This window comes from Nomascus leucogenys, chromosome 20, assembly GCF_006542625.1.
Source record: "Nomascus leucogenys isolate Asia chromosome 20, Asia_NLE_v1, whole genome shotgun sequence".
Lineage (NCBI taxonomy): Eukaryota > Metazoa > Chordata > Mammalia > Primates > Hylobatidae > Nomascus > Nomascus leucogenys.
Window position 1 is genome coordinate 80,471,967 of NC_044400.1, and position 14,879 is coordinate 80,486,845.

Genomic DNA, 14,879 nt, shown 5'->3' on the forward strand with positions numbered 1-14,879 from the left:
CCCAATAAGAAAACATGTAAAACAATGTTCTCTGAGGGGCCCACACCTTACTTGGGGACCTGGTGGTGGGTGTCCTCAGCAGGTGGAGGCTGATAGGGGGAGGTGGGACCTCGGACTGGGTCCCTCCCACAGCGGGGCAACAGGATCCTGATGGCACAAGCAGGTAGATGCACTTCCTGGGCAGGGAACAGCAGGCAGAGTGGGCAGCCAGGCCAGGGCTGGCCCGCTCCAGGGGCTACACCAATGGGGCTCGCAGGGGCGGGGGGATGGTGGCTCACTCAGGGTTGACGGCGTCCATAATTAGAGACAAGGAGAGCTGGGAGCTGGGGCCACTGGGGCCCCCAGCAAGCCACATGCCTCATACAGTCTCCATGTGGGAATCGGTGCAAAGGCCCAGAGCCCCTTCACGGGGACCGGACCCCTTTGCAGAAGGCCCTGGAATGCCCTGTCAGCCTCTAAGCAGGTGTTTCCCTAGCCTTCCCCTGGGCCTGTGGCAACATGCCAGGGTCCATACGTCCCGGAAAGGAGGAACACCCAGGCTTCGGGGGGGCTTGCTTGTGTCAGGGTCTGAGCTGACCCAGGCACCAGAGTAACCCAAACCCCATCTGTCCTCCGGAGAGAGTTGGGGTTCGTCAGAGCTTGACCAGGTCTACCTCAAGGGATACCCATGGGCCTGCATGTACCCCGTGAGTATTTCCCTGGCCCCAAAATGTGGGGTAAGCTGCACCTCAGGAGCTGTGCCAGGAAGCCAGGCCCGGAGGGGAGTGCTGGTGGCCAGGCGTCCAGCAGGCCTCTGCACAGCCCACACCCTTCCTGCCCAGTGGGGATGCTGCCTGGACCCATGGGGCCCCCTTGTCAGCTGCCCCTCTTCTGTCAGGGCCCAGCCCTGTGTCACAACCTTTGTGGAGCTGGTGCCCCCACCCCAGCCCCAGCCCTCCCACACACCCACCAGACCCCACACACCCGCCGGGCCCATCACTCTTGAGGGTCTGTGCACATACCCCACGCGGCAGTAGTTTATTTGCCATCGAATCCTTGTGTGCGCTCACAGCAAGGAGCACGCAGGCTCAGGGAGCTCAGGGCCAGCAGGTGCAGACCCACAGTGTCTCTGGACGGCTCAGCCATGGGAGGGGGAGGACCCAGAGGGACTCTGGCGCTGACACTGGGAAGCAGGGCAGGGATGGAGCGAAGGGGCTGGGGTGCCCCCGAACAGAGCTAAGGGGACAGGTTTGTGTGGGGCCCGGTGAGTTTGGGGGAGATGTGGGAGCTGAGGGCCCCCGCCCAGGCCCCGTGGGACAAATGAGGCTGCCAGCCCCTTGCCCACACTTTGCCACATCTGAAATGCTCTGTCCTGGGACTACCTTCCAGGTGGGGCAGCCTCCTGTGCTCGTGTTGTGGAATTCACCATCAGTGAGCAGATGAAATAAATGAAGCATAATGTTTTTTACCAGAACATGCAAAATTAATTAAATAGAGCATATTGTTACTAAGTAGAGCTCATGGCAATTAGGTATGTTGTCACCAAATGGGATATGCATTAATTAAGTAGACCATATTGTTCCTACACAGAACTTCCTCGGGCCACCAGGGCCAGGGGCTGGGGAGGTCCCAAAGGCCAGTGGGCAGGGGCAGGTTCAGGAATCAGGAAGGCCTTGGCCACGTGTGTGGCGTGAACACCGCCCTCCTGTGGGACCCGGCTTTGAAATGTCTCTTCTTGTCAAAGAACCGAAGCTCGGCGGCAACAGAGCTCCTCCAGCTGGAGGAGTACCAATCTGGAGATGTCCTTTTTTTGTTTTTTTTTTTTCAGACCCTGTGATGTGCCTTGAGAAAATGTGTGTTCAGGAGAGTGTTTTCCTTCACGGAAAATAAACGTGAAATAAATCAGAAAGCATCGCCTCAGGCCAGGCGCGGTGGCTCACGCTTGTAATCCCAGCACTTTGGGAGGCCAAGGCGGGCAGATCACGAGGTCAGGAGATCGAGACCACAGTGAAACCCCATCTCTACTAAAAATACAAAAAATTAGCCGGGCGTGGTGGCGGGCGCCTGTAGTCCCAGCTACTCGGAGAGGCTGAGGCAGGAGAATGGCGTGAACCCGGGAGGCAGAGCTTGCAGTGAGCCGAGATTGCGCCACTGCACTCCAGCCTGGGCAACAGAGCAAGACTCCGCCTCAAAAAAAAAAAAAAAAAGCATCGCCTCAAAACAAGAAAATGACATCAGAAATGTTTTAAATGTTGCTCTTCGAGTCCCCCTTGAACAATCGCGCAAACGCCACCCTCCTGGGGCTCTGCACAGCGTCAGGGCCTGGGCACTGCTTGCTTTTCTGCTGTTCAGTGAGCAGGTAGCCCTCAGAACTCACCTTTTCCCGCAGGATTGTAAAAGAACTAGGTATCCCTTTTTCTCTGTCTTCCTCAGTAATTCCCTAATGTACTCCAAAAGCTGATGCTGGCCCCGACACATTCACCCATCAAGGCCCAGATCACCATCACAGCCAGGTCCCCGAGGCCTCCCCAGCCCGAAGGAGCTCCCGGCCTGTGCAGAATTCCACTCAATCCTGCTGGAGCAGCGTTGGCTCCTGCAGGCACCGCTGACCGGGCTCCCACTCGGTGCCCAGCAGCGCACTAAGGGCCTGACAGGGGCTCTCTGACCCTCTCACAACCCTGCACATGCCCGTTTACAGATGCAGAAACTGAGGCCTGAGAGACAAAGTGCTCAGAACACACTCCCACTGAGCCTTTCCCCGGTGTGCAGCACTTGCCCCGCCTGGCTGCCACAGGCTGCCTTTCCTGCCCCGTCGCCCCGAGCTGTGCTGGCCCCAGGAATGTGCTGTCTACACCACGGAGCCACAGAAACCACAGAGGGCAGCTGGGCAAAGCTGCAGAGCGGAGCAGTTGAGGAAAAGGAGAGGCGGCACAGCTGGCCGGAGTGGGCACCTGTTACCAGCATCCATGCCATGCCCTCCTCTCTGCCCCCCACCCTGAGCTCTGCATCCAGTAGGGAGACTACAGCACACCAGCATCCTTCTCAGGCTACGGGAGCCACAGCAGGTTGTGAGCAGGTGGTCATCAGGGACGGATCAGGGCTCTAGGAAGCTCCCACCAGCAACAGGGATTGCAGGAAGTGGCACTGGGCGGCCGCCGTCCTAGCTGTGGCTGGGAACACCTGTGGCCATGGGGAGGGAGGGTGGCCAGCCAGCAGCTGGGCTGGAGTGAACAGCGCGTGATGAGCAGCCCCAGCGAGGGCAGCTGGCTGGCCTGGAGCCCTCACCCACCGTCCAGGCAGCCGACCCCTCCGATGAGGACCCGGAGGGCTTTTCCACCTGTGTTCCCTGACCTCATGGTGAGCAGTAAGGGTGCAGTGTGGGGAACTTCCCCACATCACTGTAGTTAGCCAGCCTTGTAAAGTGGGTATAATTAATATCCCAATTTTCAGATGGCGAAACTGAGGCTCAGGGGGTAAAGTGTGTCCCCCTGGACTCCCGCCAGACAGCGGCAGAGCCGGGGTTTAACCAGCTCTGTGGGACCTGCACCGATGTCGCGCCATTTGCATATCTGGCTTCTCCACCACAGCAGAGTCTTGGTGTCAGCACAAGGAAGGTTATGAGGCGCTGACCTGGAGTGGCAGTGAAGGGTGAGACCTGACCCCTCACTCACTGCAATCTCCTGAAGGGGCAGGGGAGGGAGGGGGCAGGGGAGGCAGAGGGCAGGGGAGGGAAGGGGCAGGGCAGGAAGGGGGCAGGGGAGGGAAGGGGCAGGGGAGGGAGGGGGCAGGGGAGGGAGGGGGCAGGGCAGGGAGGGGTCAGGGCAGGGAGGGGTCAGGGCAGGGAGGGGGCAGGGGAGGGAGGGGGCAGGGGAGGCAGAGGGCAGGGCAGGGAGGGGGCAGGGGAGGGAAGGGGCAGGGGAGGGAGGGGGCAGGGCAGGGAGGGGGCATGGGAGGGAGGGGGCAGGGCAGGGAGGGGGCAGGGGAGGGAGGGGGCAGGGCAGGGAGGGGGCAGGGGAGGGAGAGGGCAGAATTTGGCAAGAGATTCTTGGGGGTGCCATGCTGCAGGTCTGCACCACAGCATAGGGGGAGGCACTACTGAGGGGACACTGGGGGCCAGGGGCATCGGGGTGGCTGGACTGCAACAGACAGGCCTGGCTCTGGGTCTGTGGGGACACGGGGTGCCTGGGCTCCCATGGGCTGTGCAAGCGGGCCGGTGGCAAAGCATGAAGTCATCCTGTTCACTTGCCCCGCAAGGGTCGGAGGCCCCTGGCAAGAACAAGAGTGGACCCACTCCTCGGGTCCCAGGAATGGGCGCAGGTCCCTGCCAATGGGTCACTCAGGGACCACAGAGGCACCACAGTGGTGAGCCCTGCACCCACCAGGCTCGGCCTGCGGGAAGCCTGCTCACCAACCTCGTGCACGAGGGTCCCCCCGACCCTTCATTCCTCCTCACTCCCTCACCCTGCATCCACCTGTGGGAGGGAGGAGAGCAAACCCCACACTGCAGCCCCCAGCACAGGCTTCCACCCCAGGAGGCCGGGGGAGCAGGGCCCACAGGGACTGGCTTTCAACCAAGAATGGAGCTTGGATTAATATCTCAGGTTTGGGGTAATGGATTTGGACTGACTCTGAATGGAGACTGCATTTGCCACTTGAGTGACAGAAGCTGCTTTTTATGTAGGAGCACACAGAGAACCCCCAGGCAGCCAGGAGCTTTCAGGGCCGGAGGAGGTTTGCCCATCGCATATGCAGTAATGGGGAACAGAAACAGAGCAGGCTGCATTTGGTGATCTCAGGAGAAAGCCTTTCTCAGTGTGTTGAAAGAAACCACACGAGGTCTGGGGCAGAAGACCTGCCCTTAGGGTGGCCGAGTGGCCCCTCCTGGCTAAGCATCAAAGGTCCTGCGTCCCTGGAACCCCCTCAGTCCTGGGCAAAACAGACAGTTGGTCACCCTCCCTGTGGTGGCCTCACGAATAACCAGAAGGACGTGCCAGGCTGGACAGAGGCACTGCCTTGCTCACCTTAGGCATCTGGGCTCCTCTCCACATTCCCTGGGCTCCGTTCTTTTGGTGGCGGCCCCAGCTGTCCCTGGAGCGTAGCCCCGCACACTGGCAGGAAGTGGTGGAGAAGCCATGGCTCCCTCCATCTGGGCTGGTATTTGCAGGACATTTTCCTCACTGCGAAGCTGAGGGGTGACAAAGGACTCTACGTAGCCCTGCCCCCGGCACGGGCGCTCCCCAGGGAACCCAGAGTCCCGCCCATGCACGGCTCCTGTGCCAGGACATAGCCTGGTGGCTCTGACCAGCCGGTTGACAGAAGTCTGCTCTGGAAGGAGACTGGGGTGGGGGACGGAGGGGATGAGGAGGAGCCAGGAGGCACCACCTCAAGCTGACCACCAACAGTGACAGTGGGGCTGGGGCTTGTTCCGGGGCAGGGCAGCCTGCCGGACCCACCCCACAAGGTTAAGCACACTGCACGGGTCCTGGAGGCCACCAAGTGGCCTGCGTCCTTGGGCCCTGGGAGCTTCCAGGGCTGAGGAGGCCACGATACAGGACTTACAGGACAAAGGGAGGTGTAGCGGAGCGCTGGGCACAAGTCCCCCTTCCTTCCAGGCCCCCACGCTCCCAGAGGCCCAGCCACGCCACCTTGGCGCACCCTTGGTCCCTCACATTGCTCTGGTCACTTCAGTCATGACCCCCAAAACGGGCTCTGCTGGAGCAGAAGCACTTGCTGTGAACAGGGAGCGGGAGCTGGAGGAACAGTTTCCACGCGCTGCCTGAGCGGCCGCCCCGGTCTCCCCTTACTGCAGCCAGCCCGCAGGTCAGGATTCCCTGCCTCTGCTCTCCCACCACCCAGACAAGACCCACTAGCTAGGCCACCTGTCAAACCTCAGTGGGGGCCACTTTTCTGCAAGCGCCCCAATAATGCTACGGGGTTCTCCGTATCAGTGCTATCCAGAGAAACAAAATCCAGTAGGATCTGCAGGTAGACAGAGATACAGAAAGAGAAGAAGGAGAGAGACTGATTTTAAGAAATTGACGCATGGGCTGGTGGGGGCCGGCAGGTCTGCATTCTACAGGGAGGCGCCGGCTGGAGACCTGGGGAGGAGCTGATGCCGCCCCTCAAGTCCAGAGCACCGTGCTGGCAGCCTTCCCTCCTGCTCGGGAGCCTCTGACTTTCCTCTCAAGCCCTTCAACTGCTCAGATGAGGCCCATCCACACCGTGGAAGGTCATTGGCCTCACGCGCAGTTCCTTGACTTAAATGTTAAGCTTATCTAAAAAAGACCTTCACAGTGACATCTAGACTGGCATTCGACCAAACACTGAGCACCGTGGCCCAGCCGAGTTGACGGAACACCAAGAGGCAGGGGCAGCACCAGGACTCAGGCTCACCCCCCCTCCCTCCTTAGCAGGCCGGGGACCCACAGGAGGGTCTGGCTGCTACCTCTGCCTCCCACTGGATAATTCTTTTTTTTTTTTTTTTTTTGAGATAGGGTCTTGCCCTGTTGCCCAGGCTAGAGTGTAGCAGTGGGATCACAGCTCACTGCAGCCTCGACTTCCCAGACTCAAGCCATCCTCCTACCTCAGCCTCCTGAGTGTTGAGATTACAGGCATGCACCACCGTGCCGGCCCTCACTGGATGCTTTTTTTTTTTTTTTTTTTTAGATGGAGTTTCGCTCTTGCCGCCCAGGCTGGAGTGTAGTGGCGTAATCTCGGCTCACCGCAACCTCTGCCTCCCAGGTTCAAGTGATTCTCCTGCCTCAGCCTCCTGAATAGCTGGGACTACAGGCACCTGCCGCCATGCTCAGCTAATTTTTGTGATTTTCAGTGGAGAGGGGTTTCACCATGTTGGCCAGGCTGATGTTGAACTCCTAGCCTCAGCCTCCCAAAGTGCTGGGATTACAGGCATGAGCCACCGCGCCCGGCCGGATGTTTCTTAATGTCTCCCAGGGGGGCGGCGGGGTAGTTTAGGGAGCAGCTGAGCACAGACGCACCCCCACACCCGCGCTTCAGCCCTCCCCTCCAGGGCACCCTGCTGGCGCTTCCCATCAGGCCAGGGTGAGCCCGGCTTCAGCCAGCCCAGCAGATTGCTCATGCCGCCTCCGGGGCTCAAGCCAACAACCCAATTCCCAAATCCAGGTGGATGCCATCAGCCAGTGCAGTCCCGTGTGGCTTCCTGCTTAGCCTGGCCACCCCTGGAACCCCGTTCCACCCGTGTCCCCAAACACCTTCTCCTACAGATTGGTGACCTTGGCTCAGAGCAACCTTTTGCCTCTCTGTCCAGATTATGCTGGGATGCAGCAAATCCCGGTGGGCAGGGGGTGGGCGTTGAAGTCTTTGAAAAAAAGGGAAGGCTCATCCTCTCAGGCTGGAGTCTGGGCTGCCTCCTGCAGTGGGTTCAAAGTTTAATTTCACCTTTCTGTCAAGATGTCCCCACCCCATGCCTTGGGAGCCCACTCCATCCCCACCTGTGCCCTGAACCTACCAAGAGGGTTCACCTGTGCTGCCTCTTCCACGAGGCCCTGCACCTGACTCTTGCCCTGTCTGTCCTGTGGCTCTGGGAGATGAGGAAACCCTTCCGCACTATCACAGAGGTCTTCTGCTTTTCCATCTGTGCCTTCTGCTGGGATTCAAGCCCTCCAATTTGTCTTCGTCTCAATGGATGTTCTATCTTGACCCAATATTCACATCTCCATTGTCGTCATAGCTTCTAAGCGCCACAGGCATCTCCCAACGCCATGGCCTCACCCATGCCTACCCTGGTAGTCATCTGAGTGATGGTGATGCCTGTGTGTGCAGTGAATTCTTAATGCCCCAGCTTCCCCATTAAGGAAGTTATTATGTAGCCATCAAATATGTGAGCAATCCAGCCTTCGAATTGGGGCCTTTCCTGGTATTAATTCCTCTATCAATCAAGAAACAGCGCACTCAAAAGGGGTGATTAAGGTTTGTTGAATGAGGGGCTTGTTTACAAACCTGTGGAAAGGTTAAGGGAAATGCTGGGGGCAGTGAGGTAGCCCAGGTCGGGCAACAGTAGAGCGCTATGGGCCGCCGAGGCTCAGGGAACGAAGGGCTATCAGACTCCAGAGAGAGCACAGCCCTCCTGCTCCCATCTCTGCTGGTGTCTCCCACTGGCCAAAGCCAACCAGAAGCCAGAAGGAAAGGGAGCCTGGTGGCTGCAGCTCGCAGAGGTCGGCCTTCGGGCACAAAGCAGAATGCAGAGCAGCTCTGAAGAAGGGAAGGGGGGTCCCAGCACAGGTGAAAGAGACCCAGAGGGTCAATGCAGAATTTCATAGGCAACATACATGGATTTACGAAGTGAACCTACTCACACACCCGTGAGTAAGGGAATGGGCTCAGTGTGACACTAAAATGCACTGGATACTGCATAGCTGGGACGGCAAATGACAGGCTGCTGTAGACGTCACCACGGATGAATCACGGAAGAATGCTGAGGGAAAAAAGCAGAATACACCAAAATGATTCTATTTATAGAAGGTTCAAAAACAGATGAAACGAAGTATGTTTTTCCAGATACATATACATGTTGCCAAATTGTCTTTTAAAAAAGCAGGCCAGGTGCGGTGGCTCACACCTGTAATCCCAGCACTTTGGGAGGCCAAGACGGATGGAAAATGAGGTCAGGAGATCAAGACCATCCTGGCTAACATGGTGAAACCCCGTCTCTACTAAAAATTCAAAAAATTAGCCAGGCGTGGTGGCAGGCACCTGTAGTCCCAGCTACTTGGGAAGCTGAAGCAGGAGAATGGCGTGAACCCAGGAGGCGGAGCTTGCAGTGAGCCAAGATTGCACCACTGCACTCCAGCCTGGGCAACAGAGCGAGACTCTGTCTCAAAAAAATTAAATAAAAAAAAAAACAAAAAAAGCAAAGTTGTCATTTTATTATCTTCTGACCACTATTATTTCTGATGAAAAGTCAGCCAAAATATGCATCATTGTTCTTTTCATGTAAGGTCATTGTTTCTGGCTATTTTCAAGATTTTTTTCTTTCTGTTTGGGTTTCAGCATTTTGGCTATGATGTATCTGGGTGTGATTTTCTCTCTAATAATCCCGTGTGTGGTTTGTTGGATTTCTTGGATGTTTAGTTTATGTTTTTCACCACATTTTGGAAATCTGTCACCTTTATTTCTTCAACCATTTTTTCTACCTCATTTCTCTCAACTCCTTCTGGAGTCCCAGTACCACATGCATTCTGCCACATGATGGTGCCCACAGGTGCTCAGGCTCTGTTCATGCTGCTGCAATCGTTTTTATCTAGATGCTTCAGACTGGGCCATTTCTATTGCTGTATCTTCAAATTCACTGATTTTCTTTTCAGCCATATCCAATCCACTTCTAAGCCTATACAGTGAAATTTTCATTTCAGTTACTGTACTTTTCATTTCTTAAATTTTCATTTGATTATTTTTATAGCGTATGTTTTTCTTCTTAAATTCTCCCATCTGTTCATTCCTTATAAGGATGTTTTTCTTTAAGTCCTTGAACATACTTAGAACAGCTGTGTAAGATTCTAGCATTCTGGGCTGGGTGCAGTGGCTCATGCCTGTAATCCCAGCACTTTGGGAGGCCGAGGTGGGTGAATCACCTGAGCTCAGGAGTTCAAGATCAGCCTGACCAACATGGTGAAACCCTGTCCCTACAAAAATACAAAAATTAGCTGGGCATGATGGCAGGTGCCTGTAATCCCAGCTACTTGGGAGGCTGAGGTGGGAGAATTGCTTGAACCCGAGAGGCAGAGGTTGCAGTGAGCTGAGACTGCACCATTGCACTCCAGCCTGGGCAACAGAGCAAGACTCTGTCTCAAAAGAAAAAAAAAGAAAAAGATTCTGGCATGCTGATTGCAATATGTAGGTCATTTGGGGTCAGTTTCCATTGTCTGCATTCTCTCTAGAGAACAGGTTACATACCTGTTTCTTCACACTTTTTACTGTATGCTGGATATCATTAATGATATGTTGTAGAACTTCTGGATACTATTATCTTTCTCTGAGAAGTGTTGATTTTATTCTAAGAGAAACTTATTTTCACTGGACTCAAATCCCAAACTCTGTCTCCTCCACGATGGGCAGCAGTTAAAGCTCTGTTCAGTTCTCTCAGCTGTTCCTGTTAGACCTGGACTCTGTCTTCTGACTCCTCAAGCCTGTAAGGCTGCAGTCTTCTGCCACCCCAAGCCATGTAAAGATTAAGATGTGCCCTTGGGGAAAAAAATTCATAGGCTCTTCCATCTCCCCCACTTGCAGATCCAATGTTACAGGGTAGACTTTCATGCAGTTTCTTCCTGAGGGGCAGGGAGTACATTGGGTCCCTAGGCCAGGTAGTGTCTGCCCTGGGGAAGTGAGGCCTCCTGGTGATGTTGCCATTTGTCCTTCACTTTGGAATCCACCCCCTACCCACCTAGCTGCCAACGTTTCACCATACCTACTCCATTCCTCCAAGTTCCTGATCTTGATCCTTGCGTGCCATTCCCTGGGAGACCGAGGTCAGTGTCTCACCCCTATCCCAAGGGGTCCCAGGCCCTCATTCTCCTTCTCTCCGAGGCTCCCAGCCACAAGCCTCCTCCAGGACCCTCTTGAAGCCCTGCTGGTCAGTGCTGCCTTGGGCATGAATGTCAGTGTACTGAGATGGGTGGATCTCTCCAGCTTTCCTACACCTTAACAGGTAGATCACATGAATTACTCCAGCTGTGGCTCACACACAGCCAGGCATCCTACGTGGTTCAGTGTTCCCAGGCAGGATCTGTTCCAGCCTCAGCCCTTCCATGGCACCCCCAATATTCATGACTCCAGAGTAAGAGCTCCAATGCTGGCCACACATGCCCAAATACAGAATAAATATAAAGCTAATAAAATGTGAAATAAAATGTCTTCTATCCACCCACCTTGACACAAATTCCTCTAAAACAACAAAACTGAAAAATAGAGCTAAAGCTATGGCTTCTCAGATAACCACACAAAAGTAAAATATTAAAACTGACAATGTTTGTTGCCTGTGTCTGGGGAACAGTGACTGTCAGCTGTGCCTGCCCGAGTAATAGCAGAAGGACACACACTGTTCACAAATGATTACATTTTATTCCCCAAAATAACTTTTCCTGCATTCATTTCAGCAAAATCTCTATAATTATGTTGTTATAATCTAGATTTCCATATAATTTATGTTCTATTTTCAGTTTGGAAGAACTTTCCCCTGATGAAGCAGAAGCAAACATAACTGTCAATAAAATTTTTCAAGCAAATATTTATCGTTGGAAAAGAGCCACAAATTTTATATATCAATTCTAACATTATTATGGTGCTGCCTATAATACATTATTGTTATCACAGAAAATATTGCAAACTCCTTACTTTTTTTTTGAGACAGGGTCTTGCTTTGTTGCCCAGGCTGGAGTGCAGTGTCATAAACTTGACTCATTGCAAACTCCACTTCCCAGGCTCAAGTGGTTCTTCTGGCTCAACCTCCCGAGTAGCCGGGATTACAGGCGCCCACCACCACACCCGGCTAGTTTTTGTATTTTTAGTAGAAACAGAGTTTCACCATGTTGGCCAGGCTGGTCTTGGAACGCCTACCCTCAAGTGATCCACCCACCTGGGCCTCCCAAAGAGCTGGGATTACAGGTGTGAGCCACCGTGCCTGGCCCAAACTTCTTAAATTTCATCACAGAAATCACTGTGATGTATAGCAAGATTTTCACCATCTCTTAAAGCAACACCTAGATTCATACAGTATTTCTAAAGCCCTTCTTTCAAATTTGTCAGTGCTGAGATATTATTTTTAAAATACCAGAATATCACTCAGTTTAGTCAAATCTCTCTTCAATTGAGATTATTCCTTAATCTAAAATGGCAGAAAAGAATCTGTATAGAATCATTAAAGATTATTTATATGTGAATCTTTTTCATCATGGTATCAGTCTGTTCTCATGTGGCTATAAAGAACTTCCCTGAGACTGGGTAGTTTATAAAGGAAAGAGTTTAATTGATTCACAGTTCCACATGGCTGGGGAGGCCTCAGGAAACTTACGATCATGGTGGAAGGGGAAGCAGGCATGTCTTACATGGCGGCAGGCAAGAGAGTGAGCAAGAGCAGGGAAAACTGCCTTATAAAACCACCAGATCTCGTGAGAACTCACTATCACGAGAACAGCATGGGGGAAACCACTGCCGTGATCCAATCATCTCCCTCCCTCAACACGTGGTGATTATGGGTCCCTCCCTGGACACACGGGGATTACAATTTGAGATGAGATTTGAGTGGGGACACACAGCCAAACCATATCAATCATCATACAAATGTTTTCATTTCTTTGTTCTGCTTTCTTTAGATTTTACTAGAATGCTATTTTTATTGCTTATTTTACATGAGGTCTTTGTAGTAGACAAAAGCCATTTTCTCTCCAATTAAAAAATATATCTAAAAAAATTTTAAACATAAAATAGTCAACCTTCTTTTCTTTCCTTTTTTTGGGGGTAAGCCTTTGCAAATGTTACCAATAACAATTAACATATCAAATGACTAGAACAGAGCATGCCTAGAATTAATTTCATTTTCTTCTGAAGACCACAATTTATTTTTATCTGAGAATATTCTGCTGTTTCCTTTAACTCTTCTAATACATCTTGAATACTGTATAAATTCAATCTAATTGCTTTAACAGCATTTAGTTGACATTCTTTTGTGGTTCTGAGGGTGATTATAAGGTCAAATATGATACACATTGAGTCAAGATGTCCCATCTTTGGGAAGATGCAGAAACTACCAAATATAATCCTCGGGGTATTCCAAAGCACATCGTCACTCTTGGCATCCTCAAAACCACATCTCCTGACAACAAATTCAAACTCTGTGCTGTACATGGCCGAAAGGTGGCTTCTAGGCTTCTGGCTGCTCTGTTTTCTCGTGTACCTCTTCCCTTACCCATTGTGACAGCACCATTATCACAGCCTCCACAGCCTCCCCTTGACAATCTTTTAAAATAAAAAAAAACTAACTAAATCGGCCAGATGCGGTGGCTCACCCCTGTAATCCCAGCACTTTGGGAGGCCGAGGGGGGTGGATCGCCTGAGGTCAAGAGTTCAAGACCAGCCTGACCAACATGGTGAAACCCCGTCTCTACTAAAAGTACAAAAATTAGCCGGGCATGCTGGCGCGTGCCTGTAATCCCAGCTACTCGGGAGGCTGAGGCAGGAGAATCACTTGAACCCAGAGGCAGAGGTTGCAGTGAGCCAAGATGGCACCATTGCACTCCAGCCTGGGCAACAGAACAAGACTCTGTCTCAAAAAACAAAAAAAAATCTAAATAAATCTAAAATTGTTTTTATTTGATTTTTGAAAATTTAATTGACTCATTAAATAAAATGGCCCACTTGCTGCCAGTGTGAAAGTGAGGAACTCTGTGATGTGTGAGTTCTGGCTCTGCCTGCAAGTAGAGGTAAGAACCCCAGTCTTGCAAAATACTCTTCCACTGCCCCACGATCCTGTAGTGACTGCTCTGCTAATGTGTGAGAATCTCTGGAAACAATCACAAATAGAAATATGAAGAAAAACAAGACAAATAGACACTGGTGCTATTAGGAAACCATATTTCATTATGTGAGACTGTATGGCATTCATGCTACCTGAGAGGAAGAATGAGATAAGTTCATTAATTCTTCTTTTATCCTTAGCTGAGCACTTTCGATGTGAAGCCTAATGAGGGAAAGAAAACAAGACTTCTTCCACCTAGGGTATAGAATGATGGAAAAGACTTTCACTCCCATGGCAACAACCAGAAGAACCCAGAAACAATAGTATACATTTCTATGAGATTAGTAGTCCAGTAGATGCAAGGAAATTTTGATGACCTAAATTCCCAAGAGAGACGAGCCCTTCCTATAGAACAGCAGCTTCCATCCCCGGAACAGGAGGCTGGTCTGCATGTTAGCAGATGAAGGAGCAAGCCTGACACAAAATGGGAGACCACGGGGATGAAGAGAAAGCAGCCCAGTCATAGAGGACGTGTCACTCAGCCCAACCAGCCTACCGGCTCCCAACCAGCCTCCATTTTTGCCATGAAAGTAGTGATGGAGGAGAGGCTGGGAAGCAGGCAGAAATCACTTAGTCCTCCACATTGTCACAGTGCTGCGATTCCATTGCTGTGCCAGAGTTAAATCTAAGTTGAACCAAATATACCTGAAGCTCAACCCTTCCTAGCTCAAATACTGACAAGATCTAAAAAGGCTGCAGTGGAATGGGAAGCAGAGGGTTAGGCTAAAAACATGGGTAAACTCAATGTAATTAATTTGTGGCCCAGCCCCAAGGATGACTTGACTTTTAGAGGAATCTGAATGAGAAGCCCCTTACCCAAACTGAGGAAAGGGTTTACATTATGTGGGAAACATGCATAACAAAATCAAAACAGAACAAAATATGACCTATCAGTTTCCACTGTTTATTTACATCCAATGTCTGGAATGAAACAAAAAATTACAAGACACGTTAAGAAGTAGGAAAGTTTGACCCGTAATCAAAAGAAAACACAATCAAAAGATGCAGACCCAGATGACCCAGTAATGGAAATTAGCAGACACATAATGTAAAGAAATATTATGAATACATAAAAGAATGTACCGATAAAGATGCATAAATACAAAGCGATAGGGTATACTAGAAGATAAGTAGAAGCTCTAAATAAAATATCAAAAAGAAAGTCAAGCCAAAAATGACACTATCATAGTATCTGAAATAAAACATGTATTGGTGAGGCTTCTGTGCACTGCAGAAAAAAATTTTTCAACATAAATAATCTAAACAAAATCATAGAGCACAAAATGGAATGAATAAAATGAAAAGAGCACCTGTGACCTGTGTGATAATATCAAGTGGGGTAACATATGTATAA